This window comes from Nothoprocta perdicaria, unplaced genomic scaffold (genome assembly GCF_003342845.1).
Source record: "Nothoprocta perdicaria isolate Ctin4 unplaced genomic scaffold, notPer1 scaffold_54, whole genome shotgun sequence".
In the NCBI taxonomy this organism is placed as follows: Eukaryota; Metazoa; Chordata; class Aves; order Tinamiformes; family Tinamidae; genus Nothoprocta; species Nothoprocta perdicaria.
In genome coordinates, this window is record NW_020455799.1 from 760,525 (window position 1) to 788,032 (window position 27,508).

A 27,508-nucleotide genomic window follows, 5' to 3' on the forward strand; every position below is an offset into this window, starting at 1 on the left:
AGGGAAGGGAAGGGAAGGGAAGGGAAGGGAAGGGAAGGGAAGGGAAGGGAAGGGAAGGGAAGGGAAGGGAAGGGAAAAAACCCTAAGGTGAGAAATCAAAGGCAAAATTTTATTAGTTATCTTGAGTTTTGAATGTCTTTTTGAAAACATCTCGATGTTTCCTGGTTTTAAAAGCACCTAGAGGAGAGCTAGCAAGGAGGCAGAAATCCTTGCAAGTCTTGCAATACTTCCAAAATCCAAGTCTTTAAGTAGCACCCTTTAATTTTTCCTCCCGATTCTACACTACTTGCCAACAGATGCATATATTAGAGGCTATATATGGTTAGTAGGAGGTTTATTACGATACTCTCAAAGGACCCTTTTACGCCCTTGCCTGCTACATGCTAAACAGAGAGAGGTGTCCGCTAAAGCTGACAATCCCACAAGGAGGAGTGACACGGGACAAGACAGAAAGAGGCACTTGGTGAGCTTGCTGGTCACCTGCCCCTGGCCACCCACTGCTTTACACAGCACCAAGAGAGCTYGGACACCGCTGCACTTGGCAGAACAGATCCTTCCTTCTCCTCTCACAGCCACTGCAGGAGCTGTGGTCACAGTCTGTGCTGCGTGATGCTGGGGTAGGACAGTCAGTATTTTTTGARTCTCTTTCCAAATCACCAGCAAACCGTGTTTTCATGTTCTGTCTTGAAAGCAGGGAGAGCCCTTAGCAACTGGGTGCCTTAAAATGTATTTATCACAGCTCCAGAGAAAACAGTAGTTTGCTTTTATATATGGACACCATAGTGACATAACAGTAAACTTACAGCAATTCTCTGTGTTACTTCCATTTACAGTGGTTGCCTCAGGAACTGCAAATAAAGTTACATGTTTTATTTGAAAGTTTGAAAAGGGTCACTGTCAAGTGACTTAGAACCAAAATTTTAGCTTTAGTAGTAAGAGAGAAAAAGTCCACAAAAGGCGTCACAAAGAGTGCTTTTAAGAGTTTAAAATGTCAAAGGTATTTTTAAACTATTTTTAATATATTTTTTCTACATTTTCCTGCAGCATTTACAGTTCATCGCTGAAGATGATGTACTAGTCAGGACTCCCACAAGGGAAGGAGACAGAAGAGAAGTAAAACTGTAAAAATTGTTTGTTTTTGTTTTGCTTTGTTTTGATTGCTCACATCACTTAAAATTTAAACAGCATTGCTCTGTTTAATTGTATCTTGTTTAATGTTTTAATTTTTCAAAATTCCGATGTCATTCACTGAAAAAAAATTATGCTGCCACATTACAAATGTTAATTACTAAACAATAGATTTCACACATTCAGTGCAAAAATAATCTCTTTGTTGTCTTATCAGAGGTAACATCTGCAGTGGGTCTTTCAATGCAATTTTAAGTGAAAGAAAGCCATCCGTTGCAAAGCATCCTTTGCTTCCAACAGTAAGAGTACAAAGATTCCAAGGCTTTGAATACCCATAGCAAACTAATTGTGAAAAGCTGAATAACAAATAAATTGGCCACCCACTTCTTCAAAATTCAAATTGCTGATTAAAAAAACTTAAATCATGTAAAGCTAAGAAAAGCAAGGATTGTTGAGCTTATCAGTGTAAATTCAACTGTAATTATCTGATTTTATAGCCACACATTGCTCTCTTCTGCAAGGACTTGATACTTTATTTTTTTGCTATARGAAGGAGAAAAATGAGTTTCAGACCACCCATTGAGCTCTCTCACTGTGATGTTAAAGGCTATTTAAGTATCTGATGATAAAACCATAAGGTATGTGTGTTCCACTGTGAGGACATGTGGCACCATTTTAGAAAATGCTTGCATAACTTTGACCACTGAAATATACAGAATTAAAAAAGCCCAGCATTCCAGAAATCTCTATTTCTCTATTCTCAATACACGTTTATGAGGCAAAATTTTGAGAAATTCTGGCAAGGATATTCTTTTCTTAACTTCTTTTGAATATAGCAGCAATAAGAATTGTCTGGGAAGCAGAAGACATCCAAAATATATCATCAGATATTATCCACACTTATCAAAATGTAACTACTCTTCTYATGGAGTAAATATAGGATCTGGGGATAGTCAGCTACCAGAGGATCCCCAGTATAAAATACGTATACCATACCATACCCCAAATGAAATACACAACCAAAAGATGATTAAATGATTACAGCTACTTGAATTGATGCACTGGTTAGAATTCATTGAAACATTTTTTAGGAGATGTACTTGAACTATTTTTTTACTTCAAGATTTTTTATCATCTCCATGGGAAAACGGCTAGATTTAAAGAAGRATGTTATAGAAAAGTGTCATAGGGCAAATGCTATCCCCTTGTACTACTTTTAATAAGTAGAGAAGGGAGAAAGGGCCTTTTTTTAGAAAAACAACAACAACAAAAAAAAGGTTTGCAAATGGTAATTTGTTTATTCCTTTCCAAATCAAACCATCTTTCAAGTTCTATTTTCTTTTCCTTTCTACATTCATTGAGTAATTTTTTTTTTCTGCAATTGCAAATTCTGCAGGTCACAGAGTTAATCCTCAGCTTCCTGGAAGTGAATAGCAGTGGAGTCATACTGACTACCAGTTTGTCCACATGGTGCCATGGTGTGCCAGCTGTGTGTCAGCTTTGCTTCTTCTCCTGTTTATCTTGTGGGCAGATGAGGAGAGAAAATTATCTGYGTTGCACAAGGTACAAAGTCAAGATTCAATCCTAACTACTTATACAAGCCTAATTCTGGAGAATTTACCATATCTTTTTCCTGCACAGGAACCTATATTCCTAAAATGATGTATCTTTAAGAGCACCACAGCACTCTCAGCATGTAGCTAGGTACAGCTACAAAGACAACAAGATAAGAGATGTTGCCCTAAACTGCTCAAATTCAAGACATTTGTCAGGATGCAATCGAGAAACAAAAAAACAAGTAAATAAACAAAAAAAACCACAAAACAAAAATAATAAGCTTTGATGGTAGAATAAGAGCTGATCAAAATACAAAGTCAACAAGCAAATAAACAAAGATCCAAAGGGAGAAAAATCACAGTATGTCATATGTTTAACCAAAAATGGATGGGAATAATCTGTAGTAGCAAAGCAACCTTATCTTCAAACAAGACAGGGTAGTGGCTTTCAGGATTCTTCCCCAGGGTTTATCTATGTAGCTGGGATGACAGGAAGGTGCTTGCACTCAGAGTAGATAGATATGGGGTCAAGTCAAGCATTACAGGCATGGAGAGAGATGGGAGCAAATAATGTTGCTAGAACATGTAGTAGACATAGTGGAGATAAATTCTGTAGGATTTTACAAGCAAAGATAAGGGTTTTATTTTTGATACAGTAATGGGGAAAGAATTAATAGAAGAATGCAAAGGAAAGAGTGCAGCCAGATTGCCAGGTCACGGCTATGATCCTACCAACCAGAAGAGTTTTTAATGGATTTGGAGAAGGATGCAGTGATATGGCAATGTTTAACCCCTCAAAAAAGTGAAGTGGGACTGGAAGTGGAAATGTTAGAAATTAGGACTTGAAAAAATTGGTCATGCAGTGGAACCTGAGTACTGGGTTAAGGAGTCAAAATAGTGATAGAGGGAGATGGCCTGGTGTGGAGGGGTTGTTTTCTTGCTCTAACGCTTCTTTCAACACTAAGTTGACCTTAGCCTATTCAGAAATATAAAGGACTCCACTGCTCTCCATTAGGATTTTTTTCACTGCATTCATTGGCAGGGAACTAAATATTGGTTTATAGAATGAGAAAAGCAGTGCAGTCTATTACACTGAGTCCGTCATAGCATCACTATTTTAACATAAATGCACACATATATATCTATTTACAGAAAACAGCAAAGGCTGACACTCTTTTTCTGAGTAAATCCAACAAAATCAGGATGAATAATATTTCTGGTCGGTCTGCTTTTGGCTGCTTTTCAATGAAGCCGAAACCACATATCTCATGAAAGTGGTTGCATAATACTTTCTAATTGAAAGTTTTTATCTGTTTATGCCACACACAGAGCAGTAATAAATGTTTAAAGAAAAATATGAATTCCAATAATACAGGTATATGGAAAAACATCGACTGAATTTTCCCATAGTTTCCTTTAAAAAACAAGTGACAGGGAAGTGAGTATGACCTTTCAAAATGTTCCTTGGAAGTGTACTAATACATATTTGTGTGTGTATAAATAGCTTGGTTAAGAAATTATTTGAAATTACATTTACACTGAGAAACAAAGAGACGACCTTCTTCCCATGTAGAAATAAGAAAGAGAAGGCAAAGTACAGATTCTCATATTCAAAGGCAGTATTTGAGAGACTATGAAAGAAAATTACTTTGGAAAACTTGAAAAACAGATTCATAATGGCTATATTATAAATCATATTCATTATATATGTTTCTTTTATAAATGTCCATCTTATTTTACAATCAAGAGCTTGGCTACATGAGAAGARAACTTCCTTTTTAAGTTTATCTCATGCATACTTTTATTCAAGGTCAATGGGGATTCATCTCATGGCAGAAGTGAGGATTTTAGTTCAGTGCTTCACTGACAAGGACTGAGAAAGAACATACAGCTTCTGGAAATATTCATAATATGGAAAATTTGTGATATTAATTCACATTAATTCACAGATATTAGCCTGAATTACATGGTACAGTATACATCTTGTTGCTTCTCTGGACAGCCCTTCCTTGGCCTGTGCGTTGAGCTTAAATGAAGTTTGACCTCTTCTCTAACGGAGCAGTCCTYATTTTGTCAGTGTTTTTATTGAAGTCAGTTGAGTAAGAACTGGATGAAGAGTGAAGCGTGCCCTACCATAATCCTGCATRGATTTCAGTCTCAAGAACTTTCATTCTGTACCATTTTTCTAAAYGTTACATTACTAAAAGTTATAGGATTGCTTAAAATTACCCCTTTCAGGGACTCTGGAAATGATAACTGACTTGGTAAATTGTCATATATCCCAGAAAGAGCAGTATTCTTCCATTATTTTGGTTGTAAGGACTTCATGATTAAAATATAACTGTGCCCTTATTTGTTCTTTTAGGATTAGGTARCAACTGTTATGGAACACAGTGCTATACACCTCTTTTGTCATTTTGCAGCAATATATAGCACTGAGTAGTGTACACATACTCCATTTACCATGAGCCTCCATATAGAACATAACAATATTTGTATATTAACTCTTCTGCAGTAAATTTTAAAAGGTTTTTACAAAGACTATAAAAATAATTACCTTCTCTTATATAGAGAAAAGATGGAAACTTTTCGAGATCGCCAAAAGAGCTATAGTACTGCACAGAATCAAAATATTTCTGATTTCTCCTTTTAGCAGTCTAGTCTCTATCTGATGATAATGTGTACTTCTATCAAAAATATTACGACAAATTCTTCAATTTTGTCCATTTCTTTTCCTTTCTTAATAAGTTTGGCTGCACAAATGACTTGTCTCAATGAGGTATATTTATGTGTGTGAGGAGGACTAAAGGTCTCTTCAGAATAGAGGTAAAGGAACCCAAAAACTCAGAAGTAAAGCCAGGGCATCAAATTATGTCACTGAAGAAAGGAACTACAATAGTAAGCCAGATTTCAGGGGATGGTCGCTGGCAATTAATGCTCTTCATTTCACAGATACCACATGGACATTGAGAATGAAAATGCTCAGCTAGAAATAGAACTCATCAGACATCTTAATAAACTTTCATTGCAACTGAGTAAGAGAAGTGAGAGAAACAYCTCCTTAAAGAACAAGAAAATATGTAGAATTTTACTATATTTACCCTGCAAGGAGGCAAGTACTACTAAAAATAACTTTAGATAAGTTTCCAGGAAGCAGCACGCACCTGATATAGAGGAATCAGAAATGACTTACAGCAGGAAGCCCAGTACTTGGGGAAGAACTTAAGGCTGCTGCTGACAGAACAGTTATGAGCCTCTTAACTTTTGCTACCAGAGACATCATTGCTCAATATGATTTTTTTGGTTGTTTCAGGGTGAACTATTCCAGCTGTCTGTAGTGATGGTCTAGTGTGATTTAAAAATATTTTCCATGTGATAATGACTGGACAGCTTTCCACTTTACTCAGTGCCAGGAAATTGTAGTTAATTACTGCTCACRAAATGGTTGCTGTTGTGGACCTCCCAGTCATGGCACCATTGATATTTTTCATACATTGTAAAGCTCTTTATATTAGTACCTTGAAATAGAAAAGAAATTAGATAGGAAATAAGGTCCTATTGCATCCTATGCGGCCATAAACCCTGGTGGCTATGAAGCAATAAATATACCTTTTTATAAATCTTTGCCCAAGTATGAGAGGGATAGTGTAGAAAGAAGCCCAAGCGGTACCAGTGAAAGAAGTAAGACTYCAGGATGAAAATATTGCATTTTGTCTAACTACATACACCAAGACAACACAKAAATCAGAAGATACTGTAGAAAATAAAGGACAGTTTCCTTCAGCAAATGAGTTTTTTTCTAAGGTGCCATTATAAACCTGGAAGCCACTTATATAAGTCCTTGATTTCAGATCATGAGAGTTTTAATGAAAGATGTCACAGCAGTGACCGCAGTGTGCTTTAGCCCAGCAAAGCTCTCACAGAGATGCTGAATAGCTTATCCTTTTTGGCCAAAACCATYAACCCAATGTTTGGGATCAGAGGAGCTGCACAGAGGAAATTTATTCTACCTCTTTCCCAAAATGAATTTTTTGCTTAGGGAGGTTCATCTTGCAAACTACAGCACTCCTGAACCATATTCCCTTCCGTCAGAATAAATATTCTCTGAAGAAGTTCCTTCATACCTGTCACTAGACTTTCATATATTTTAGCCTGTGGATTACTTGGGCCACATCCAGTATCTCTGTCACCTTCAGACAGCTCTTTCTTTAATTCACATTTCCATCGACATTTCTGGCGGGTCTACAGTGAAATATTCCACAGCCTTTATGAATGTGAGGAATGTGGTGGTGAACCACAGGATTCCCCCACCTACAGCTCCCCCTTTCAGCTGCCAGCTGCTTGTCAGATTTTAATTAACGAAAAAGTTGCTAGCAGTTATTCATGCTGGTTCTCTCTGTTCCTCTCTGGAGAATTCCTAAATAGCATTCAGAGCATTGAGCCTGCATTTTCTCTTTTCTTAACACTCTTCTCTTCACAGCAGTCAGTGAGAAATGTTATTAGTGATGGGTTTCTGCACCCAGAGTTTGGTATGGTGTTCACCCGTTATGGATGTGGCATACAGGACCACCCTTTCTACACTTCCTCCTCTTCTTTCCTACGCAAAATGAACATGCATATGTTCTAAAAAAATAAGTCTGCCCAATTGTAGGAGTATTGTTAAGCTTTTTCAGAATATCAGGAACATAATATATGTGGAAGCACAGACRTACTGCGTGCACTGGAAATGTTAATATGGCCATGAAGGAGTAAAGTCATCATGGTGAATGGCTTCTCTGGGGCTGCCCACCAAGCTAGCAAGGAGGTCTCTTCCAGGTATTGTCTCTGGCAAGGCACTGAAGCTCAACATGTGTTGCTTTCTCCTCCTGCTGTAAGCATAAAACCATATAATATATATGGTATATGTACTTCTTGTTTCTCTTTTACCACATGGAATTCAAAAGTGTCTRAACAAACATGCTCCTGAATTTCCAGTATCATATCAAAAAAATTCAGCAGCCAGTGAATATCTTCAGCTTTATCCTAGCTCCAAATTGTGCTAACTGAAGATAGTGCTCAGAGTATTACTAAATGGGAAGGTTGTACTTTTCACTGTTGGTTGCCAGCCTTTGAAAATTATTAAAATGCAGCAATATGCAGCAGTAATTCTAAGTGATTCAACAGACATTCAGCTAGTGTTTGTGAACTCAGTCTTAAAAGGCAACAGTTAATGGTAAGCAGTTGGTTACAACAAATAGCTTTTTAATAGTCACTGTTTTTGATAAGCTGTAGTTACAATTAGTTGTATCRAGGAAACCCACATAGCTGACCCTTACTTTGGGTGTAAGGATTTCCATAATAAATCCCATTTTGATGCCATCAACCAATCCTTCATTCTAAGTTTCTGCAAAGAACTCCTTCTGTAACATTTCTGCTGCATGGACTACTGCCAGAGAAAAGCAGGAAGAAGAGAGGAAGGAGAAAAAAAGCTGGAGGTTTTTCTCACATGTAGGTTTGAAAGATAGGGCTTTGAGAAGGATATTATTCTCTTTTTGACAATTTTTCTAACTTTTCTAAAGTCTATTTCCCCTTAGTATTTCTGATTAGCACTTTACATTTGTTTTTTTTTTTTTATTTTTTTCCAAAGACTTAGAGTAGGGAACACAGTATTTAGAGAGAATGTGCAAATGATGACAATACTCTCTGCCTGGGCAGCTCCATAGTGCTACCACTGAAAGACGTCTAGTCATATAAAAGAGTAATGGTCTCACTTCTGCATCCTCTCCCATCCAGATCAAAACTGTATCCATTCTGGGAGGAATCCATAGTTTTTGAAAGAAACTAAAGTCCCTAAGCTATTCTTGAAGACTATTATAGACCTCTATATTTATACAAAGGRCATATATTTAAGTCCTGCATTATAAAGGTTCATGGTACTTCCAAACACAATAGATAGAAATTGAGTATACATGGATAGACATTGCAAGGCTTTATAGACCTATCCTACAAAATGTTTAATGCTTGATACCATGTAAGTTAATTAGTCTATGAGAACCACCCACATCCGCATAAAGTCTTTAGATGTAACACTATTCAGTCACATTCCTCTGCTCATAACTTGTTTACTGACATGGTCTTCTCTATCCTTCTTATTCTGCCTATGTTTGAGATATTGCAGTAAGCTTTTAGGTGAGAATATCTTCAGTCGAGCATTCAGTGGTAAGTCTGATGTTTTGRCTGATGGGTTTTGGGCGAAAACTGAGTGAGGGCCAAGGCATTTTTCATAGCCATGGAGAGTGGAGTTCATCTTGAGAAGCATACTCGGGAACAATATCCTTTTCATGCTGACCTTCTATCAAGTTCTTATTAAGAGCCCTGAAAACAGTCTATTGCAAGTCAATTACAAACCTAAGGCAAGTGAAGAATAAGGCCTATCAAGTGTGATGTGCAATAACAATACCAGCTTCTAGACAATTTATTKTTATCTATAAAGATGAGAAAGAGTCTCCAGTGCTGTGGGTTTAGGGTTGCAGTCCTATACAGTTACCCAGTTCCTTACACTCACATTCAGTGGCTGGGGATTCCRGCTCCCAAAGCTGACCTAATTAGATGACTCACACTAGAAATCTCATTGAAATTCTGCATGGCTAAATCTCCTAGTTAGATCTTAACGTCTCAGTCTGCATAACTTCATGTTTACATGTGTTTAACGGAAAGCAACTAAGCAAACTTAACTCTATCTCCAAAAAAATTCATGCACATATGATGATTTAAAATATTCTATAAACCACTTACTAGCTTAACTTTGAGACCACAAGCTTCCATTCACCAGCAGACCTTTTGTATTCTTTCTTCCTTTGGAATGTTGCCGTAAATCAGCTTACAAACATTTGGTTTTAAATAAAAGATACCAGGGGGGTTGTTCGGTTAGTTTTCATTTTCTTTTTTTTTTTTTTTTTTTTTTTTTTTTCTTTTAAACCTTTTGCAACAGCGAGGTCTCTCTGGTCACCAGGGCTCACTCTCAGAACAAAATCTTAGTCAAACAAAAGGCCAGAGAAGCTCCCCATAAACTTCTGAGGAAACTGACTCATCTCTTTATCAATCTTTGGCTTTTCTATATCCCAAAGAKGATTCAGAAATATTTTGAGGTTGTCCCATGCAGGAGGTGGTGGTTATAGTACTATAAAGCCTCTTCTGTCAGCTCCACAGCTGCCTGAGAACTGGCTTTTATTTCTCCACTACTACTTCAGTTCTGAAAATTGGTTTCCTATTTAGTGTTGCATTGCCTCTCTCCCACCCACCTAATACATACTGTTCTGGCACTCCTTTTCTGCACTAAGAGTTCTAGTTACAAGAAAACTTTGAGGATATGATTCCTCATATGCGCCTTAATTTAATGTACATTTTAATATATTAAGTGAAATCCCAGCCATGCAAYGTAAATAAGACCAAAGAATTTGCCCTAAACCATCAGACCATGAAGCCCCGCATCACGCATCCAACACCTGATTTGGGAGAGGAGGGTGAAAAAAAACAAAGCATCATCCCTCTAGCCAATTCTGTCAAGCTACTCTCCAAAAAGTAAATAAATTAAGTAAAAATAAATAAAAGTCCTTCCTTGCCTCTGTGGTGACCTGGTCACCATAGTCTATCTAAAAAGGGCTTCTCAATTCCATGCAAAAGAAAATCCATGAAGATATAATAGAAAAAGGCATTAAAAAAAAAAAGATGCCAAGATGTTTAAGGGGAATTTCCTTTTTTGAACACCGCCTACACACAGTTGCATGATTAGAGGCAACACAAAAATATATGTGGAATACAGGTACAATATCAAAGTATTCAAAATAAACTAAATATCACAATACTAACACAGCATCAGCAAAGAAACTCGTATTGCCATGTAGACTAGAGTTCAGGCCTCACTGACTGTCACAATAGTTTCCCATTTCTAAACGGATCTATGCCTCTATGACTCTAGAATAGACGTGGACAMCCTGCTTCCATTTTAATGAGAGTAGATTAGTATTTATTAGTAGATAGCAAACTAATCTGTATCTAAACGGCCTCTTCATGATCCTACGGGTACRTTGCATAGCTGTAAGTCATCGTAAGGACATGTTTTTATGGGAATGAAAAAGCATGCAAAATACAATTTTCATGAAAGAGAATAATCACTTAGAATCTTTAAAGATAAGTTCATCTTATTTCCTCTTTAATCTTCATGAAAATTGAAATTAGTGGGGAAAAAATGTAAACTTTCAGCATCATATCATGAGCTGARTCCTCCAGCACAAATACTAATTACTTGAATATGAGAATGTCATTCTGAGAAATAATAAATGAAGTCATCTTTCACTTATGAGAACTGCCAGCAGGATTTGCTCTGCAATGCCCTTATTTGTGAAACTTTTGGAACACAGTGATCTATGTAGAATTGTGTGGTCTCTCTTATCATTGTTTTTCTGCATCCCTCAAGTTCAGAGACATTAGCAGGGTGTGGCTTTTTCCATTAAAGGCTGTTTTGGGTAACACTAGCCCAAAACCTATTTCATTGTGTTAACAACTAATGGCCTTGTAATAATAATTTCTATTTGGCAGCATCACAGTCAACTTCATTGAAGCTACAGTTGTTTTAATTCTTTATTTTCAGGGGCGAGGAAAACTAAAGCAATTCCTCTGAGAAGTTTTCTCTACACTTTTCATCTTTTATCACAAATGGGATTGCCAGGGAACTACCCAAGAAAAAAATGCAGATAAGCAATACCACCCTCAGGGAAGAAGGGAAAGGAAAGAAAGGAGGAAGATACTTGATTTTTGCCAAACTTCCATAAAAGCAAAAGCAGCTGTGAACTTTTAGAGAGGCACAGTCATTTAAGTTTTAAGTTTCTACATTTCCTAACACTCTTATGGCTACAGAAATATTGATACACCGGTTACTTGATGTTCTGATAATTGGTAATAAATTCCTGTCATCTTCATATCTAATTTGCAACAACATTAACTGCAAAACAAGATGTCTGTAAAGTAGTGGGCTAAGCTGTGAACACACACATCATAAAAATGGCAGTGACTATGGCAATTTTAATATCTCTATGGACACACCCTGACTTTTCCCTTATATTGTGGAATTATTATTTTCACTCTGAACAGTCAGTATGACAGGGGAAGAGTTGAAGGCAGGGTTTAAGCTATTTTAAAGCAGAAATCCTCTGCAGGATTCGCAAGAAATTTGCTGTGGCACCTTGACAAGTTTCTGTGAAAGAGATATGTCTCGTGAAGTCCATGCAAAAATCTGGAAAAAAATTCTTACCACCGTGGAAGAAAGGCCTTGGGGACTGGTGAGCAGGGCTGCTTTTCTCCTGCTGTGACCCTAAGGATGAGTACCTATTGGATGTCTTCCTAAAAGCCCCTCTAGTCAAGCCAAAATGTGTGAGTGCCTGCAAGCATGTAGAGAGCAGGCTTCAGAGGCAGCAGAGCCTGTTCCTGATGCGAAGAAAGCAGGAGAGCCTAGTGATCAGGACAGCTTCTCAGGATGCTTTTAAGAAAAATATAACCCATGCAGTCTGGGGTTCATAAATCCTTTACTTGTGGGATTTGTGCTCCTAAATCTTCAAGGTACTTCTGAAAATATTTCTTTTAGTATTAATGTGTTCTTTTGGGAAATCTGACCAAAATGTTAATAAATATATTACTTTTAGGATGCAAAGACACCAATGCATCTCTTGAATTGAAGGGGATTTCCTTTTGTTCTGCAGTGTATGCACAGACAAGGAGGCACCAAGCTTCAAGTGAGTAACTTTCCCACTAATCCTCCAAGGCGTGTGACAATATGACCTTGAGCTTTTACAACTAAGAACAGTATGGTATGTAAATATTATGAACATATATGGTAAGCTCTCTACTTGCTGAAAAACACAGAAAATGATTCCCAAGAATGCCCAGTTGACCCTAAAGCTATACAGACTATTCATTTTTTTTTTGTCTGCAGCATTTGTCTTTGTTCAAAACCATGATAATATATTAATTGTATCTTGATTTCTTCTCAATTAAAAATCGATTMTATTTTGAATATAAATAAATAAAACAAAAGAAAGCAATGCTTTGTATTTGCCACTGCATCTTTTTCTAAAAAGAAAAGTTATCACTCGAACAACTGCATACGTTATAACTGCTAGCTTGAAATCAGGATGTGTCTAGTTGTGCAGCACACAATAAATGACTCCAAAGAACATGACTTATTCTCTGCATTCATACRCCTAAAGGAGTCAATGAGAATGTGTTATTTATTTGAAAATGTCATGATATCTGTTTTGGAAGAAAAATGGAAAAATATTGTTTTAAATCTTGGCCCAGTCTTGCCTTTGAATAGAAATTTCACAGCACAGGAGAGAATCACCATTTTATGCTGAATATATGTCCTACTAAAATCATAGCAGGGTCACTAAATGTGAAAGAAAAAATATCAGGCTAATTTATATACAAGCAAACAAGATAAAGTTGATGAGGACAGAAATTAAATGGAGAGCTACTAATTTGGTAAATCAAAGTAAATGCCCTTTCAATACTATTCCTTAATATGCTCCAAGGCATATATTTTCTATCTATATAATAATTAGTATATTTTAATGTACTGTGGCACATCTATTCTCTGCTTTTGAGAGACTTCCTCTCTTAAAATTTGTATATGTCAGAATATTCTTCCAGTTCTCACTGTATATTTTCTTGCTGTATRATTTGGCTTTCATTATTGATAGACACTTGGAATCTACAACCCACAGAGAAGTCCCAAGTGTGCAGATTTATCCATGGAATTATACCAAGAATATATTAGACCATGGACCTCAGAGGCACCAGTCACAAGGATATGAACTACTGGCTAGAGTCCATAGTTTCTGTAGTTTGGTTATTTCCATTTACTTTAGTTTAACTTGATTAGACTCCAGAGGTTGGTAGTCTTCATCATTTTTTTTAAAGAATATGTTTGCATATCAAGTACATTTTTCACATCCTTACTCAGTCTCTGAAAAAAAAAAAAACCCTCTCATTGTAAATGGGTGCTTGCATCTTTGCCGATTATGCAGGTGAGCTATTAACTGAAATGCAGATTATTAACTGAGTAAGTTTATTTCCTGCAGTGTCACTGAACACATTAGTCCTGCATTCTTCACCCATGACACAAGGCAGATTATGATTGATAGTGGCTGTTAGGGCAGAACCAGTGACAACAGCATCCTGTCTTTACATCCTTCCTAGACGTAAAGCTTCTTGCTTCTTCTATTAATATTCTATTAACTCTTGGCAACCCTCCTTCTCTGACAGCCTTAAAATCGTCAGAGAACCTCCCGTTTCTTCATCATACTGTCATTATTTGATAATCACTTTGTTCTTACAAAAATGATTGTTTAAGGGCTTATGGAGCAACTGAAATAAAAAAAAAAAAAAGAAAAAGAAAAAAAGAAAAGGAAAAAGGGGGGAAAAAAAAGAAAAAAGAAAGAGGGGGAAAGGAACAGTCCATTCCAGCTGTGGAATGGAAGGGGAAGGCTTTGTAGTAAGGAGTGACTGCTACCACCAGTTACTGAAGAATGCAGAATTCATTTTTTAAACCAGGAAATAAATTTACATTTTACACAGAGGGGAWTTTTTTCTGTTGCAGAACTCTCATAGAAGACAAACAAGAAATAAAAGTGCTATACCTTTTGCTCTCAGGTTGCTGGCAGTCTCTTAAAACCCTTGAGGATTTCTTAGGATTTTACTCTTGGGAGTAAATATAGCCATATGGGAAAGCCCTATAGAATTGCAAAAGTTTTTCCTTTTAGGGTCTGATTCAAACCCCACTGAAGTCAAGGGGAAAACTTGCAGTGATTCAACAGCATGAGTTCAGACTCACATAGAAGTTGTCCTATTCACCCTTGTTATTTTATTTCTGACAGAAAATTAAAATTGACCAATGAATAAAAATAATGTGCAGGTATTTCTGCAAAATACCTTCTCAGGGTATATTACATTGTTTATTATTCTTAAACACAAGCCATTTGTTGTTCACAAATATACAGGCTAAGTTTCAGTTCAGTCATGAAAGTGAATGATAGGATCAAAAGTTCATAAGGTTTTGGACGAGTAATCAATGATCTGGAAATTCATCACAAGGGTTCATTATACAATAGCTGTCAGTTATTGTATTTCTTTAGAGAATTTCTGTCATTCAATTGKAAGCATGAACTCTATCCAAGATGATAAAATTTTCAAGATGATGAAAGTATCCAGTATGAGCTCAGCAGATAGAGCAAAAGAAAGGAAATATTGTAKACCTGAAGCTGTTAACTCAGCAGCCAAGAAGGTTATAGCTGTGTGAGCTGAATCCATCACATCCTTGCAGGATATGGCAACTACAGTAGGGACAACAGCAAGGACATGATGCTACTGCCAACCGACAAATTAATGCAAAGGGAGTGAATGGTGGATTTTGTTAATATAATGACCAGGAACTATGACTAATGAAGAGCAGATACTGCTTGTTCTGCTTTCTTTGAGATGAATTTGGTAATTCCCAGCCCCTGGCTACATAGGACAGCTGTTACCAGTAACATCTTCAGTGCTTACATCCGAATCCAGGAGGATTTGTGAATCAGAAGCCTAAGTCTGAAAGTTGGTTTCCTAAGATATATGTAGTTTTAAAATACACCACTCATATTCAATAAAACCACCATGTGAATGACCATAGGAAAAGCAGGAACAATAGATTTAAAGGAGCTTAGATAACGAGTGAATTTGGAATGGATGGTTGTATAATCATCCTTGGTGATACAGAAGAAGTAAAGATAAAATACATTCTTTACTCAGAGATCAGACACAAGTTCCACCTTCAGCTCACTCTCATACTGAAGATTGGGTGAGTTCATTGTTGTGGATTTTTGCATTATCCAGATGCAATATACATTGAAGATGGCTGGCAGAAGAACACTTGGCTTAGTGGAACAGTATTCTGACCTAAAAGAGTAAATCTCATGTTATAGCTTAATTTGGGGACAAAGACATCTTCTGGCTGCAAGTTGTTTTCATTTTTGGAGCTCATAGAGTCCTGAAGGAACTGGAAAAGCAAGAACAAACAATAGAAAGGATGCAATTGAATAACAGAATTTGTTGCATTTTCTTTAGTCCTATGCAAGAGGTACACATATAAGCAGAGAAGATTCCTGGTGAAAATGAATATTCCTTTGTGAGAGTCGGGACTGAATCAGGATTGACACTGATTTCAATTGCAGATGCTAGAACAGAGGAAAATTATTTTTCAAACACCAAAGCTTTCCCTGGTAAAGTAGTTAAGGATGCGCTTTCTTGCTAGAAGGAAAAAGTGATGAAAAGTTCTTAAAACTGAAGAAACAAAATCCTTGATACTAATCCAAAGTCCTGCAAAACAAGATCCCATATGGTAATGGCTAATCTTAGGAGAATGGAGGGGGATAAAATGGGTACATTTTTCTTTCTCTCTCCCCCTTTTTCCTCCTTCGTCTTTAAAGTTTTGTGTAAAGCCTTGTGGGAAGGTCTCTGCCAAAGACACATTTTCACTGTCATTTACAAACAACATATGCCCCATACCTTATTCATTGTGGCTTCTTAAGGAAAGGGGTACCTGGCAGGTATCACAAAGCACTACACAGCACCAGACTGCTCAGTTCATAGGTGTTATTCCAGGTCCTGGAAGTATATTTTCAGTAAGGGTTACACAGCCTGGAGTGGATTTTTTTTCTGTTGTGATTACTGTTGGTACTTGAGATCCATCTTCTACATCATCTAGCATTACACAATAGTGAATGGTGCCTGGAAGGTAAGGCATAAATGCTTTTGTCCAGTTTTAAAATGTTTTTCTATGTCATCTTAACTTACAGGTTGTACCCTGTACAGTACATCCTCTTCTTTATCTATCAGCTGTTAGCATATGTGAATATGGTTCTCTCTGGTTAGAGTGTGCTTGCTACAACGCAACACAAGCAGCTGAGATCCTAACCGGTTCTTCTGCAACGTAGTGAAAATCAAGTAGTCTGTGAGTAATCATGTAGATAACGTAGAGTATTAATATTGATTTTACTGTTAAAAGATTTATAGGCATTACATGAGGAAAGGTCCCTGTTTTTCTAAGTAGGTTCTGCAAACTAGATAAAAAATAAATTTTTCTGAAGCCTGATTCCTAAATAGAAAGATATCCTGCACTCCCAAGTCACTGCCATGGAATGGTCCTCCCCCACGTTTTATTGTTGTTGTTTTATTGTGCTTCCTATATCAAGGAGGCATTAGTTTGAAATGTGTTCCATCATACTTGCCTTTATACTTGTGCCATCCATTATAATATAATAACTAGGGAGAAATACAACCTTCAGTATATCTCTTGTATAGGAATGTTTTATTTGGTTTTGTTTGTTTCTTTTCTTTTTTTTTTTTTTTTGTTCATTTTATATATTCTGCAGTAAGCCATGGAAATGCAATAAATATTCCACCAAAAAAAGAAAAAGAATTATAAATAAATTAGCACTAAATATTTTTTCTTTAATTTTGCATTGTAAGTAAAATATAATTTAATTACAGCAGACCCACTGGAATAAAAACTGGAACCTGAGCAATTATTTAAATATAGCCCCAGAGCATAATGTCATTTAGTACCAGACTCCCTACTGATGTTGTATGGGGCCTTTTTTTATAGTGAAGCTTTAAAAATAATAGCTAATTTGTAACATGCACATATGCATATGAAACAAATTAATTTTATAGAATTATTTTTACTATGTATCTTGAAACAGAGTGTCTGCATATTCATTTAAACACAGCTTAACGTGACTTTTTGGAAAAATAGGCTCAAATTCCACTTAATTTACATGACTTCTAAAGCAAGGAGAGTTGCTGTTATCATAAGCATTGTAACCTGTGTCACTGCTGCAAAAGGCAAGAGCTATGAAGCTCCTAGAAACACTTCTTCCTGGCACAAATAAAAGCTTGGATTGATCTGGCCTGTCCTAGGCCCAATCATCTGGCATTTCTGTTGACCCATGCTGCAGTCCAGTTTTGGAGAAATACATATTTTTGGGCAGGGGAGCGGATGCTGCGGGAAGCAAGGATTTTGGTCCATATCGTGAAGCCGCAGCATCCTGCAGCCTTCAGTTACATTTGACCCATGAAGTATCATTCCATTCCATGCCATGTTACTCTTCTCTCCCAAAAAAATACTCATGAAAAAGGCCTATGTTTTTCAGAGCACCAAATATCTCCTGCAGGCTTCTGCTACATGTCTTCCAATCCATTTGCCCAGAAAGGGGTAAAAAAGGGTTTATAACCACAGAGATTCAGATCTAATGGTTCTATTTTTTGAGGTGCTGAGCAATTTCATCTTCGTAAATTAATTTGGCGCAGGATTTCAACAATTCTGGATGCCAGCCCATCAGATTTCAAAAGATTACAAGGAAAAAATGAGACAGAAATCAACTTACCAAAATAGCTGGCCAGCACCCCAAAAATATCCTTTGTTAAATTTTTCACTTTTTAGTCATGTCAGTCCAATGAATGGTGTAAGATAAAATCACAGAATCACAGTGCTTTCTGAAATAATAACTTTAAGGGCAAGCAGGCAGAACTAGTCCTGTCAGAATGAAGAGAGATGGAAAATGAAATTATCTCAAAATAGTTTAACAGAGACATAGGGAAGTCTCATTTTCCTAAAAAAAAAAAAAAAAAAAAAAAAAAAAAAACGTAAAAAAAAAAAAAAAAAAAAAAAAAAAAAAAAAAAATCTGCTGACTGAAAAAAAAATTACTATTTTCATCAGATATCATAAAAGCAGCACTGAATTCAAAGCCATAACAAGAATACAATTCCATGAACGGAACAGAAGATCACAGAATATGTCACTCAAAAACAAGAGCTACTCCATTTGCTGAGATCAACACTTTTCACAAATAGATTAAAATAGTCCAATACTTTACAGTTCAGCTGTTCAAAAGATTTATTTTTTCTAACTTTTTTCTTTTTTGAAGCAAGGCATTTGGGACAATTGGGTTGGCTCTTGTAAGCACAGCACACACTGTGTATTTAATTTTGACCCTATATTCTTTTTTTCCATATGGACTGAAATTTGTTTTCTTTGGGCTAGCATAAAATGAGAACATCATGGAAGCTTGTATCACCGGCAAGGTGAAGGCTGGGATGCCATGGATGATACAACTGGGCTTCTCCATCTTTAAATTCTAGCACAGAGTGTGAAGTTTTGTGATGAGCTGTTGGTTCAATTTTACAGGACTTTGGTGGGCAGTTTGTGAAGCCTGGCTTCACAAGAACATAGTAGAACTGACTGTATTAAGGTGGTTAGTTTTATTATCATTTGCTGTTTAGAAAAATACTTTTTCATTACATAAAACTTGTAACTAAAGGTGGTCATCATCAACACCTTAAAAAAACATCATAGCTTTATGAAGTTCCAAGTCTTTTTCAGGAGTCCATTCATGTTGATGTGTTGATGGCCTGAGTGTGGCAAGTTGGAGATTGGAAGCCCTTGAAAACGTAAAAAAAAAAGACCTGGAACTGTTGTTTCTAGGGGATTTGCAAAAATACATAGTTGCTACTTTCTATGGGAATCAAGAAATTGGTTTTTGCAAATGATTTGCATTGGAGAAGCTTGGTTGTGTGGTTTACATATCATCAGGAAGATGATTTGGGAGAATAAGCGTAGAAGTTTTCAGTTGCTTGGCCTTTATCATCTACATGAAATGAGTCCTTAAGCCCAAGGGGATTTTTTTTTGCAACATCTAGAACAGATAAGAAAATGACGAGTTCTGTTTGCTTTTATTCATTGTAAATTATTGAAATTTGAATTATCACTCTTACTGTAAAGAAATTATTGCGCTCATGCCACCACTAAGAAAGAAACATGCTGGAAAAGTGAGGGAAAAGGGAGGGAAAATACATAAAAGTAAGTTAAAATTCTCTCCTCTTGAGCCCTCAAATTACACCTGCTGGATGATGACCTTCTTGGTATCTCAATTCATGGAATGATAAGTTTTGCAGAAGATCAAACTAATTAAGTAGCCGTTATTGTTAAGAGAGCTTTTTAAAAATGAAAAATTAAGTTGTATTTAGCACTCAACACCTACACACCAAAGTACATAACCCAGATGAGCTAATCTTTAAAACTGGGGTAGAAATGAGCTAATGTTTTTAGGGAATTGTATGCACAATATGGCAAGAGATCAATAACAATTGAAAAAAAATCTAAAACTRCTCAGCTGCTAGCAATAAAGAAGTACCAAGTTACAAAATGCGTTAACTGTTTCCCTGACTTATATGTATCTTATGCTTTGTGCAATTTCATATTATAGGCTCATATCTTGGCACAGATACTGAAATAGTGCTCAGTGTGACGATATGTACCTTTATAGTTCATAGCAGCTATGTAAAAAGTAGTCAATGTTATCTCTGTAGAATGATAAAAAGACATTTATAATACTGAACAGACTGGGAGCAAAATTCACAACCCATATCTGTGCTATACAGCACACACATGTATGCATACTTACATATACACACAGAGAATTTCAGTTTTAAACCCATGAAGTTGGCTTCAGGAGCTAAGAAACTGATTTTGTGAGCTGTTAAATGTCAAAGCTGACCTCTGGGAGTTTGAGGAGGGATGATGTGGTGAAGGGCAGGCTTCAGGTCATGTTTTATACAAGAAGTTTAATTGTTCTGGCTAGGAAGCAAAAGTGACTCATTTACTTGAAGTGGGTCCCTATCTCCCAATGCAGATTTCAATTGGGGGAGGATACTGCTAGCACTAATATCTTTAAAAGAATTGGACTGGTTTACTTCAGTATTTAACTACTTCCATTCAGATTCATTTGTTTTGGACACATGATTTGATAGTGTTCCAATGACAGCAAAAAACAGTGCTTTTGTCACCTTTTCTGAACCCATGCAAGACTTTTTGTTGTGTTTAAATTCTGAGCCTTTTATTCAAAAATGTAATGAACTATTTGACTGTGTAGATTGTAAAGTCATCATGATGCTGAGGTTATGGTGTGGTTCTTTTCACTTTCACTCTTGTCTCAGAAAGTTCCCACAACAGATAAAGCACGTGCCTTTTGAGTCATAACAAAAGATGAATAATGGATGTAAATAAATAATAGATTTCACTTTTTTAAGTATTGCCAGATTCATTAATGAAGGGCTCTCATTTTTCAGTTCAACATGTCTACAGCTTTTCAACTTATATCTACTTTTATTTATTGAGTTCTTGCTTCTTTGTTATCAGCCTTTTTCCAATTTCTAGTTCCAGTCACTTACAATTTTGTAAGCTCATATAATTTTTTGATGGCATATTTCCTGTAAAATGTGAATTGTAATATGGAAATTTGCCCTGGAAAATGCAAATATATTTCCTATTTATTTTCTGAACCACTTACAATTAAAATAATATAAAATAATTTAACAAACAGCTGTTTGTAAGAAATTCCTGCTCTTTGAAGTTGCTTTTTTCAGTCACAAAATGTAAATATTTTAACACTGAAATATGACAGCACATTTACCACTAAGACCCTGGCTGCGTACCATTGAAATCAATCTGACTTTTATTGTTGAGAAAGGAAAATGCCCTAAGATCATGGCACCATACAGCACTCCCTTTGTGCTAAGGAAGTAATATAATTTACATTTTCAAACCTGCAGCTAAGGCTGTATTTCAAGCTGCATAGGAAATACTTTAGTTCTCCACCACAGAAAATGAGACTTTACAGAGAAAATATTGAAGCCAAAAAATTCAATGAAAACATAAAAACACTTATGCTGAAAACTGGATATTTTTGATCATTGTACATCATAGAAATGCTATCAGGAAGGGATTTTCATAAGTCACCTAGTCCTATCGGAAACAAGATTACCAGGCCTATGCTGAGTAAAATCCCCCCTCTCCAGCTCCAGAGGTGCAATATTGCTCATAGGGCTTCATTGTTTGATTAAGGACACTTGTCTCAGATTTAGATGCCGCTGTCACTTTAATGAGGTTGATTTGCTGGCTGCCTTCAAGAAAAAGTCTCATGACTTCTGCTGGCTTAAGGTGTAATTCTTACTTCAGTAATAATACTGTCCCTGGCAAATATAATGTTGACTTAGTTAAAAATTAAGAGGATTCTCTGAAAATGAGATTTACTGATGAGTAAGATGAATAAGAATATATAAATAGAAGATATATGAATGTATACAAAAACTCGGCCAAGCTACAAARGCTGCCCTGCAGTCAAGTGGCTCTGAGGTTTGGAAGGCTGATGTTTAGTGTTCTTATCAGCTCACTAAGGACATATTTGGAGGTCAATCACAAATCTTTTATCTATCTTTTTCCACAGATCTTTTATCTATTTTTTTCCACAGTTTAGGTATTGCAACAAGTCTGAAAGCTGCTTTTGGTGTAAGCCTAGGTAAATGTAAATGGTGTTTAATATATGAGGAACCTAGACCAAAGAAAACCAAGTATGCTATCAGCTGGAATAACATCTATTCAAAAATTGCATGGAGATAGAAAGTCATCTTCTATTAGCTCCTCTTCTCTTACGACCCTATCTGGTGAGTTCTGTTTGTACCTGAGAACCCAAAGCATTTCATTTTGCTGCAGTTCTTTCTTACAAATATTTTCTTTGGTATGAGTAAAGACCATGCAAGCCAAAAAATCTGGACTGAACGTCTGGATAGGGCTTAACAGCTCAGGGGACTAAGCCCAAGGCCTGTGTCGGAAGACAGGAACGTGAGATCGAATGAGGACCCTAGGTCACTGAAAGCAGCCCTTTACAACTGCAAGAAACCATAGTATAGAATATGCTGAAGAAGCTGATGAAGTTCTTTCTAGTCAAGCTTGCTTTTTGTACCATGGTATTGGAAGACTGCATGAGCACCTCTCTTTTGGAGTTATAATAACCTCTTCTCACTTTCAGCTTACATTTACTCATTCCCACTTCAGAGCCATCACTGCCGTATGAAATCAACTGCTTTATTTCTTCAAAAAGGTTTACAGAGTGAAATTGTATCTCCTCTCTGCTTTTGTTCTTTGAAGTTAAATTGCCAACTTATACTAATTTTCCCTCGTTCCTCCAATGGGCCAATTTGCCTTCTGCAAAATATTTCAATTTAAATTAATCACTTTTAAACATGTATGATCTTTTGAACATAAGGTATAGAACAGTAGAAAGCATTTCAAATAAGATTTCTCCAGAGTCAATAGTGATGCTTCATCTCCCTATATGTTTTTCTTCTGCTTTTTCTTTACTTTTAGTGAGAATGCAATGTTCACTTTGTTTTCACAGACCTTAGCCATTCGGTGACATGGGATACTAGGGTGTCATGTAGGAAACTCAAGTAGAAGCAGAATATAGTAGAATAAGTTTTGAAGTTCCAGTTTAAAGGACAGGTCCAATTCGAACCATTACCATGCCTAAATTATTAGAATTTAAAACCTTCAAATTTTGCTATAAAGCAAACTTTGTAAAGTCTCAAAGTAAAATTCAATACAGACTGCACACTTATTTAGCTTAATTCATATCACAGAATAGGAACTAATAAATCTTCCTTTCTTTCTATAGATTTATGAATGTAATTCAAGTGCTTGACATATATAGTCTAAGATTTGATCTTGTAATGAAATGTGGAAACAGGTGGATTTCCCATTATTGCCTTTTAGTGTGAAATTTTTGCACAGATTGATCAGTACCTTCTCTTCACCGCCAGTTTGAATCCTTCTAGATTGCATGCAKTGTTTCAAAGTACAATTCAACCCTAAACTTTCTGTTTTCTACAATTTTCTGTTATGTACACTGCATCTAAACAGATGGCTGAATATGAAGCCCAATACAACTCTTTGTTTCTGTCATACAAAAAAACTTTTTGATTGTTYCTGTTAAAGGATTTTTCATAAGATGTTTTTAACATTTCCTGTGGCAATGTATCATTATTTTTCATGCACAGCTGAATTCTTTCCTGACAGCTCTAATGAACATTTCCTGATATACTAAAAGCACAAGCGGTAGTAGACCTGATTAGATAAGGAAATATGAATGTGCCCTCAAATGAGGGAGTAGGCTGCATTAGTTTTATTGCTTTATTTTTATTCTTCCAAAGATGAAACATGTCTTCCTGACCTCCTCGTGCCAGTCAAATTCAGCATTTGAAAAAAGAGTTCAAGCAAACCTAAATGCTTTATTTAGAAAAAGTCTTATCATGAAGGCATACATGTAGTGAGTACAGAGATAGCTTTTTGCATAGTGTATAATTAAATTTTGGAACTCCTTACCACTTAACATTGTGAAGGCTAAAAGTTTAAAGGGCATTCTTAAAGTGAGGATAAGCCCATTGCTAAACGCTAAAAACAATGCAGTCTCTAACTCAATAGTTCGCTAAGCTGTGTGTTGCCATAGGGTGAGAAGATGTATTATTAGAAAAAAGATAAATACCAATGACTTTTACCACCACTGTCAAAGATGGATTACAGAGCTAGTGAAATTTTTAACTTGACCTAGGGTGRCTATTCCTGCAATCTTATATGGACTTAGGCTATCAGACTCAAGTACACAGAGTGATGTGGTAAGAAAAAGCTTATCAAAGTTCTAATGTGGTTATGAGAAACTAACTACAGATATAGCTTTTCAGATCCTGAACAGGACAAGAAAAGCAGGGAGATACTTTTGCATCTAATTTGTACAGATATCACATGGCGCTTTTGGGTCTGGGGATGTCTGCCAGCATTCTGAGAAAAGGATAACATACACATTTATCTCCCTGCTGCACAGATTTGTCTTCCCAAGAATTGTTAGAAATTCTAGTAGAGATACACCCTGAAAATGTTAAACCACAAAAGAAAACAGTGGGCAGTGATGACAGATGGACTTGCACTGGATGGTAATAAAACTGCAGGAGTCTAAAAGCACTCCTTTCGAGCAAAGGAAAATCAAGGCTGGTACAGCATTTTGGCCAGATGAATACTTCAAAAAAAAMCGTTTTTATTTAGATTTCTACAACATGATGGTAGAAATTGTAAGCGAACGACCTCTCCAGTGATATTTACCAGACAGTCTGTTTTGGGTTTCGCCAAAAACAGAAGAGGAACTTTTTTTCCTATATTACTTGAGCACTGCATCCACTTGCCTGAGCAACAAAAGTGTGCAAATGGCTAAAGAAATAAAGAGAGCTTTAATTAATTTCTGGTTTACTTGGGATTCTATTGTCTATAACATAGCTATAGGTCCCCGAGTAGAGGGCAGGCTAAGAAGTGAAGGTTAWGTTGCAAAAGGCAACAACTTCAGTATTTACTGGAAAATATCTTGGCAGCTGGCATGCCCAAAGAAGTGTGTGGGGTGGTGGCCAGACAGTATCCAGSAGGGACTGGATGAGACACAATTTCAGCAAGACTTTCCTTTACTCTTCCTTAGAAAAATTTCTGTGTAGCTCCAAAAAGAAGCTAGAGATGCCTTGGAGTTGGCCCTCARAAAGGATAGACTGGAGTAGAATCTGAGAAGAATGTGTATCTTCATATTGCTCTTGAACCACAACAGAAATGTGGTTTGAGTTTTGGGTGAAGGGCTCAAGTTAGTTTTTATTTGACACAAATAGTTTCATCAAGCTTTAGGTTTCAGATAGGTCGAACTTGAGTGCTAGCAGCTTTACTATAAGGCTGTTCTATTCAATTTGATTTTACAGTCTATTGAAAGATATGCAACAGCTAGCTCCTGAATTTGGGTATGCAGATTCAGAATGGCCTTCACAAAGTCCTCAACAGAATTTAATATACTAGCACRGGAAACAAGGTTTCAAAGGAATTTGACATTCAATGTATAATACAATATATTCTAGTCAGTTGATTATTCGCTTTGTGTTGCTGGAAAAGGGGTGTTGAGGATTTGTTTTAAATATCCTTCCCCCAGCATTGCTCCACAATGTTGCTTTTCATAAGAATGTGGTGAGCCATCTAAAGCCTCCTTTATATGAGGTGTTTGGAAATGCACTTGCAATAATGAATGGCTAGTGGAAATTCATCAAGTCATACAGAGGCAGATACTGTGAGGCAGTGAATTAACAATAATAATAGCATCTGATGCCTCAGGTTATTTTCATTCTAAAATAAACTCATGTACTATACATGCCACTGGCATTTTTAAATATGTTTTTCCCTTTTGGGGGCAGACAAACAAAAACCAAGCATGTTCCTAAGAAGTAATATTTTTAGGAAGAAGTTTTACAAATGAAATTACAGCAAGGCATTGTAGCTTAGGTTGCACGTGGATAAACACGTGCTTTCACACCAAGGGAAAAGTTTAGCTTGGCAGCTGGGATTGAGAAGCATGACTCCGATCTCACTTACAGCCAAAACTGCAGAAACCCAAGCTATTTCCAAAAATAACATCAAAATTAGAGCCTTGAACCTCCTCAGGCTGGTCATGCTGAGAATGATGATGCTGGGGACCAACAAAGCTACCGAGTCCCCTACRGAAATATTTTTGCTTGCTGACTTTGTGTTTCAGCCATGGAGAAAGAAAGATATTTCGACAACCGAATAAAAGTRTAAATCAAATTAATTCTAAGAATATTTTTGCTTTTTAAAAATAATTTTGAATTTTTGGAGTGTTTTTCGAGACTCCTGCTAGACTAATACACAAGACAGTCCTCCAAGAGACATTAATTAACAGGGGAAGTAGATTAGACTAGATCCAACACAGCCTTCTTGCAAGTCTAGTGAACTGTGCTTAGGTACTTATGAAGYCTCAATTACAACTCTCAATATCCCACTGTATTCAGGTGAATTTTCTTTGCAAAATCCAACCCATGTTAAAAAGGTGAAGAATTGTTTTCATCTCTTTTTTAAAGGTGGAGCTCCTGAAGCCTACAAAGGATCTCTATTGAGCAAGAGTGAGAAATCTAATCTTTGGAAGGATTCTAGGCTCTGGTCCTTTCTCAACAGATCAAATACAGACAGTGTGGGGATAGGATCTGGAATTTACATTTCTTTCAGTTCAGCCTCGAATAAGATTTGGTGGGAGATATTCTCTGGAGTGATGGGAGATTTCCWCAATTGAATCCTCTGCTACAGAGAATCCTATGGTTCCTTTCTCTGAGATCCAAGCTGAGTACTCTACGAAGGCAGAGCAAACCTGGGGGTTGACATTATTGACGTTCTTGCTGTATTCTAAGTCTAACCTCAAGGAGCCTTGTTGTCAAAAGATATCCTTGGTGAATCTCAACAAGTCTGAGTAGAGAGGCAGGTACTGAGATGGCCAGTTCAGCCATGAAGACTTTGTAGAAGTAAAACTCCATGTCCTTAAGTAATGTAACTTGCATAAAACATAGGTATCCCGCTGATGCTTTAGAGCTTCTTCTTACACAAGATTTCAGTCCTTAAATGAGATGTAGCAATTTAAGCAGGAAATCTATGGTGAAATGCAGAACTGAACATTTGTCTGAGTCCAAGTGAAGGCCTTAGCCTTGCTATTTTTCCTTTAGAAAAATTTGCACTTTCTCAAAGACCAGTCATGACAGGGGGTTGGGCAGCATCACTGCCAGGTTCCTTCATGCCAATGGCAGAAAATGTACCTCAACAGTGCTACCTTGCATGGCAAGGCACAGTGAGGGTCTCTGAAGGACATGGTGATTTTGTTTTTTTGTGAAAAACAAAACTTCCAAAAACATGGAAGTTTTGTTTTTCACATTTATGGAGATTCTGCTGAGAAAAACAATGTATTTCTCACTAGCCTTTGCAGTTCCTGAACAGTGTAATAAAACAGAGTGATTGATAATACATTTCCTTATTCCTTGTGCTTTATTATGGAGTTCTACATAA